The sequence below is a fragment of the Zootoca vivipara genome, chromosome 6 (assembly GCF_965207765.1).
Source record: "Zootoca vivipara chromosome 6, rZooViv2.hap1.1, whole genome shotgun sequence".
NCBI lineage: Eukaryota > Metazoa > Chordata > Lepidosauria > Squamata > Lacertidae > Zootoca > Zootoca vivipara.
This window is the reverse complement of record NC_142589.1, coordinates 19,558,482-19,565,238: the sequence shown is the minus strand read 5'-3', so window position 1 is coordinate 19,565,238 and position 6,757 is coordinate 19,558,482.

Below are 6,757 nucleotides of genomic sequence, written 5' to 3'. Positions count from 1 at the left end.
GCCCTTGGCTTGAAGAAAATATTCCCCACCTCGAAGTAGATGCTGGATGGCCATCCGTCAGGGGCGCTGCAGTTGAGTCCTCCGTTGAACAAAGGGGTTTTAATTCCGGAATGACCTCCTAGGCCCTTTCCAGCTCTAAAATTCTATTATTCTGAGTGCCCCCCCCCAGTGGCTTAGGTACTGTATGTAAAACAAAGTAGACAAAAGATTCTGCCTGGAGGCTAAAGCAGACACGACACAAGAGGAAACTAGACAGTGGAGGGAGAAGGAAATGAGATGATGGGCTGACATGAAATGGAGAAAAGGGGTTCAAAAAAGGGAAAGATTCAGTGAGACGAAGGAAAATGTATATCCTAGGACAGGGTGGTTCAAACGGCAGCCTTTTTGACAGCCCTCAGCAACATTCAAGAAAAATAATAATCTTAAAGCCTTAAAAGTTTATTTTTTATGTCATGCACTATTAACAAAATTGCATGCAATATGTGTATTAAATTTGTTTAATAATTAATTCTAATTAGTTTTGTATTTAAATATGTATTTAATTAAATACATGGTGTATATTAAATGAGTTTAAATATATTGCAAACCCTTCAATTTACAATACGGACAATTTAATTCGGCATGTAGCCCCTAGGTTCTGTGCCAAAATACTTGCTGTCCGCTTGGTATGAATAGCTGGACCGCCCTGTTCTAGGAGGTTTCCTCAAAAGTAGTTTTTAGGTGGAGCGGTGCAGATATTTGAAGGAGCGACATTTCGTAATTAAGGTGCTGCGGCAGAAAATAAGCAGTTATACGAAACGGGAGGAGGTCTGCAAGATTAGAGACACACAAAGGGACTGTAGAAGCAGATGAAGGGGAGAAAAGTGCTTTCTTAAGGAGAAAAGGAATGTTTCTAGCGAACAGAAGAAAGGACAATAAATGCAGTGACAGCGAAGAGAGCAGTGGAAAGAACAAGGCCCAGTGGGAGCCTGGAGAGGAGGAATGAGATTTCTGCCCGTTTCAAAGGGGCAGTCACAGCAAAGCAAGTGGTTCATGTGCAAAAGATCCTGGGTTTGATCTCCCAAGTAAGGCTGGGAGAGAAAACTCGGGAGAGTCACTGCCAAACAACGTAGACAACACTGAACTAAACACAGACCAGTTGGTCTTGCTTAGCAGAAAGTAGCTTCCTATATAAATCAACCATTTATCCAGAAACAGGAAGACCAAAATCTCTATGTTTAAGGGAAGGACCAGAGGTCAGGGCAGATGCGCCTGGCATTCCAGGTAGGGTTGGGAATGTCCCCTGCCTGAACTCCTGGAGAGCTCCTGCCAGTCAGTGCAGACAATAATAAGCTACCCGGTAAATGATCCAGTGGTTTGTAAAGCAGATTCTTATGTTCCACATAGGGGGAAACAGGCTCCAGGCATCCGTGGTGTGCTGACTAGGTGCCAGCTAAAGAGAGCACCTGTGTGGCTCCCTCCTATTCCTTTTTGGGGTTCTCTACCTTTAAGCTGGGGGGACACGCTTGGCGCTGTGGGTTAAACCACAGAGCCTAGGGCTTGCTGATCAGAAAGTCGGTGGTTCGAATCCCCGTGACGGGGTGAGCTCCCGTTGCTCGGTCTCAGCTCCTGCCAACCTAGCAGTTCGAAAGCACGTCAAAGTGCAAGTAGATAAATAGGCAAGTAAATAGGTAGATAAATAGGCAAGTAGATAAATACCTTCTGCTACAGCAGAAAGGTAAATGGCGTTTCCATGTGCTGCTCTGGTTCGCTGGCCACATGAACTGGAAGCTGTACATCGGCTCCCTCCGCCAATAACGCGAGATAAGCGCCACAACCCCAGAGTCGGTCACGACTGGACCTAATGGTCAAGGGTCCCTTTACCTCAGGCATCCCCAAATTTCAGCCCTCCAAATGCTTTGGACTACAATTCCCATCATCCCTGACCACTGGTCCTCTTAGCTAGGGATCATGGGAGTTGTAGGCCAAAGCATCTGGAGGGCCGCAGTTTGGGGATGCCTGCTTTACCTTTAAAGGTAAAGGGACCCCTGACCATTAGGTCCAGTTGTGACCGACTCTGTTTGCGGCACTCATCTCGCATTATTGGCCGAGGGAGCCAGCATACAGCTTCCAGGTCATGTGGCCAGCATGACTAAAGCCGCTCTGCTGCGAACCAGAGCAGCACACGGAAACGCCGTTTACCTTCCCACTGTAGCGGTACCTATTTATCTACTTGCACTTTGACGTGCTTTTGAACTGCTAGGTTGGCAGGAGCAGGGACCGAGCAACGGGAGCTCACCCCGTCGCAGGGATTCGAACCGCCAACCTTCTGATCGGCAAGCTCTAGGCTCTGTGATTTAACCCACAGCGCCACCTGCGTCCCCGCTTTACCTTTAAGCTGGATTTGGACCTCACCACACTTCAAATATAGAGTAACAGCCCCTCTGCCTTTCTGACTGTCCCCTCTCTGCTTTGGGGCATTACAAATGAACAAGGGTGTGGGGAGAATCTCTCTCCACTTCCTCCAAGCCAGACATCGTTCTATAAACCTCTATCATGTCTACGCTGCCTCCTCGCAGCACATGCGAACGCGTTGCTCTCTCCTTGCGAGGAAAGAAGGTGAAAGCCAGATTGCAAAGCGTGAGCAGATTGCTAATGAGAGGGGAGAGTTAAATATTTGCAGCTTGGAGGTGGAGGAGAGAGGAAGGCAGGCGAGGACCGGGCCCAGAGGGCAACTCTCAGCCAGGGGCCATTTCTCAGCTGTGGGGAAGGAGAATCAAATTGTGGTTCGAGTCTCCTCAACAGCTTTTTGGGGGTGTGATGTTCTGGTGGGCCCCCAAAAGTAATAAGGAAGCTCAAGACTGGAAACATTGCAAAAAAGGAAAGGAGAAAAATCCAAGTGCTCTAAGGAGGTGGGGAGCTTTTGCAGCCCGGGGGCCACATTCCCTTGTGGAGAATGGTCTGGGGGCCACATTCCAGGGGTGGAGAAGAGCTGGGTGCTAAAGGTGGGCAGTTCAGTTGAGAAGACTCTTACCTCTCTAAATGTGGCAACAGACACTATTCCAGCTGTACAATTGTCACACACAGTTACACACAACCCTCTCCCTCATAGGAACATGGCTGCCTCAAGCTGTTGCAACATGGGACCTTCTGTACTCAGTGCAGGTGCTTTTCCTTTGAGCCCTGTACTGTATGCTCCTAAGGACGTTGCCTTATACTGTACCATGTTAGAGCACAGGTCCCCTTAGCTCAGTGCTGTTTGGCAAGAGCTCTCTGGGGCTTCAGGTAAGGGACAGGGCAATGCCAGGGGTGGAAGCTTTAACCTTCTGAATGTGAAGTGGGTGTCCTGCTCCTCAACTATGCCCCTTCCTCAAGGAAGGATATAGGGGTGTGCATTATATCAACTCCAATGATACCTCACCCACTTTTGTTTGCTGCTTACCCAGATTCTTCCCCAGGTCTGCTAATGTGCCACCCTCTTTTGGTGGAGATTCTGTGGATTGCACCTTGGGCATTCTGCATGCAAGGCAGGTGTTCTTCACCATTGCTCTATAGCCCTTCCTTTGCAAATTGCCCTGAGTGAAATTTGTGGGGGGGGGGGACTGCACTGAAAAGTTTTGAATGAACTAACGACTGAACATGTAAGTGCCCCACAAGTGAATCAGAGCATGAATGCAAGTGCTCATTGTTGCATAACTGCCCCACACACCTATCAGAACGAATGCTCAATAAAGGCTGGATATAAACTAACCTCTGCATAAGCTGTGTGCAAGCAGGTCAGGAAGAATGCACGACAGAACAGTCAATGTGAAACGGGCCCTCGGAAAACCTGCCTCTCCTCACCTATTGGCCTATGAATATATTCTGTGTCAGCTGATGTTTCCAAGCCATCTGGGACAGCTTAGTCGGTAGAGCACGAGGCTCTTAATCTCAGGGTCACGAGTTCGAGTCTCACCTTGGGCAGAAGAAAATCCTGCATTGCCAGGGGTTGAACTAGATGACCCACATGGTCCCGTCCAACTCTACAGTTCTAGGATCCTGTGGTCTTAGAGGGTAGCCCCACATTGAGGCTTCTCCAAAAGGCCTTCCTCTTGCGCATAAGAACATTTAAGAAGAGCCTGATGGATCAGGCGAATGGCTCCTATAGCCTGGCATCCTGTTCTCATAGTAGCCACCCAGATGCCTGGGAGAAACCAGCAAGCGGGACCTGAGCACAAGAGCCCTCTCCCCCTTCTGTGGTTTCAGAAGCACTCTTGCCTCCGACCATGGAGGCAGAACGTGGCCATCATGGCTGTTGTTGTTTAGTCGTGTCTGACTCTTCATGACCCCATGGACCAGAGCAAGCCATCATGGCTAGCCATCAATAATAACCTTTTCCCATGAATTTGTCTGGTCCCCTTTTACAGCCATCCAAGTTGTTGGCCATCACTGCCTCCTGAGGGAGGGAGTTCCACAGTTTTAACTATGCGCTGAATGACAAAGTACTTTCCTATGACCCAGGTGGCGCTGTGGTTAAACCACTGAGCCTAGGGCTTGCTGACCAGAAGGTCAGCGGTTCGAATCCCTGTGATGGGGTGAGCTCCCGTTGCTCGGTCCCAGCTCCTGCCAACCTAGCAGTTCGAAAGCATATCAAAATGCAAGTAGATAAATAGGAACCGCTACAGCGGGAAGGTAAACGGCGTTTCCATGTGCTGCTCTGGTTTGCCAGAAGCGGCTTTGTCATGCTGGCCACATGACCTGGAAGCTATACGCCGGCTCCCTCGGCCAATAATGTGAGATGAGCACGCAACCCCAAAGTCGGTCACGACTGGACCTAATGGTCAGGGGTCCCTTTACCTTTACCTTTTCCTTTATCCCTCCCGGAATCTTCCAACATCCCGCTTCGTCCAGTGTCTACTGGAGTTCTGGTGTTAATGAAGAGGGAGGAAAACGTTTTGCTCTTTGCTTTCTCCGCTCCATGCACAATTCTATGGACTTCTAAAAATCATGTGTCTTGGTGGAGAGCACCAGCAATTCTCTCAAAGGCAACCCTGCAGAGCAATTTTCTAAACTGCTTTAGGCAGGAATGTGCAGGGCACGAATTGAGTTCTGGCCTCGGGCCAGGATGCACGCTGGGGGCAGCAGAGGCTGCGTGCACTGAACTGCAAGATATAGGCCTACTCTGTTTGTGACTTGGTTTTTGTTTTTTCACCAGGATTATTATTATATATATATATATTTAAGCATTCTTTTTTTACGCACATACTTGCAGGGTTGGGAGAGTCAATGTAATCAGCAGGAAGCCGAACACTCCCAACGGTCTCGTGTCAATGAGGTTTTTTGTTTACAGACGGAGCCCACCCGGATTCCAGCCCAAATGCCAAGCGCCCCCCACGTACGGCACAAAGTGAGCCTTTGGACAAGGAGAGGGAAAGGTTATGCTCATTAGCATGCAGCTCAGGGCTACTTTACTAGACAAAGGGCAGGAGTTGAAGAAATGAGAGCGGGGCAGGTCAAACTTTCCAAATGCCATTGTGTTCAGAGGCCCTGATCCTGCTAAACGAGGCACCTAACACTGACTGCAGTGGTGCCCATGCACAGGAGCCAGCTCTCTTCGCACCCCCCCTAAAATATTTGAGAGTTGCCCCCCCCCAAGTGCTGGGTTAAACCCTGTGGAGGCCTCATGGCAGTCGAAATCTCAGGGAGCCCCTTGCAAGTTATCTCAAAGCTTCTACTCAGTTTGCTTGCCATTTTCTTTCAAGATCAAATCAATATTGTTTCGATCTGTTGTTGTGGGGCCCCTCAAAAGTGTGTGGGGCCCATAGGACGGTGCCTACTCTTCCTATTTGATAATCTGGCACTGCCCCCCCCTCCCCAGCTGATGGGTGTTGCCATTCAAATGGCGTGTGTGTGCTGCAACTTGTGATTGATTGTGAGATCAACAGTGTGATGCAGCAGCTAAAAAAGCCAATGCAATTCTGGGCTGCATCAAAAGGAGTATAGCATCTAGATCAAGGGAAGTAATAGTATCACTGTATTCTGCTCTGGTCAGACCCCACCTGGAGTACTGTGTCCAGTTCTGGGCACCACAGTTCAAGAAGGATACTGACAAGCTGGAACTTGTCCAGAAGAGGGCAACCAAAATGGTCAAAGGCCTGGAAACAATGCCATATGAGGAACGGCTTAGGGAGCTGGGTATGTTTAGCCTGGAGAAGAGAAGGTTAAGGGGTGATATGATAGACATGTTCAAATATATAAAAGGATGTCATATAGAGGAGGGAGAAAGGTTGTTTTCTGCTGCTCCAGAGAAGCGGACACGGAGCAATGGATTCAAACTACAAGAAATAAGATTCCACCTAAACATTAGGAAGAACTTCCTGACAGTAAGAGCTGTTCGGCAGTGGAATTTGCTACCAAGGAGTGTGGTGGAGTCTCCTTCTTTGGAGGTCTTTAAGCAGAGGCTTGACAGGCATATGTCAAGAATGCTTTGATGGTGTTTCCTGCTTGGCAGGGGGTTGGACTGGATGGCCCTTGTGGTCTCTTCCAACTCTTCTGTGATCCCCATGGGTGTAGCCAAGGAGGCAGGAAGGGCAGCTGCCCCCTACCTAAATCAAGTAAAACAAATATAAAAGAAAACTTTAACTAAAAGTAGAAATTGTAGAAAGGTTTGGACAGATTTTTCTGAGCACTTGGGGTCAAAATAAAGTAATTTAAAACAACAGTCGTTGAGAAATATCATTCCAAATCTGCTAGACAGAGCAAGACAGAGGATGATGACAGGTGGGTGTCCTGCCCCCCC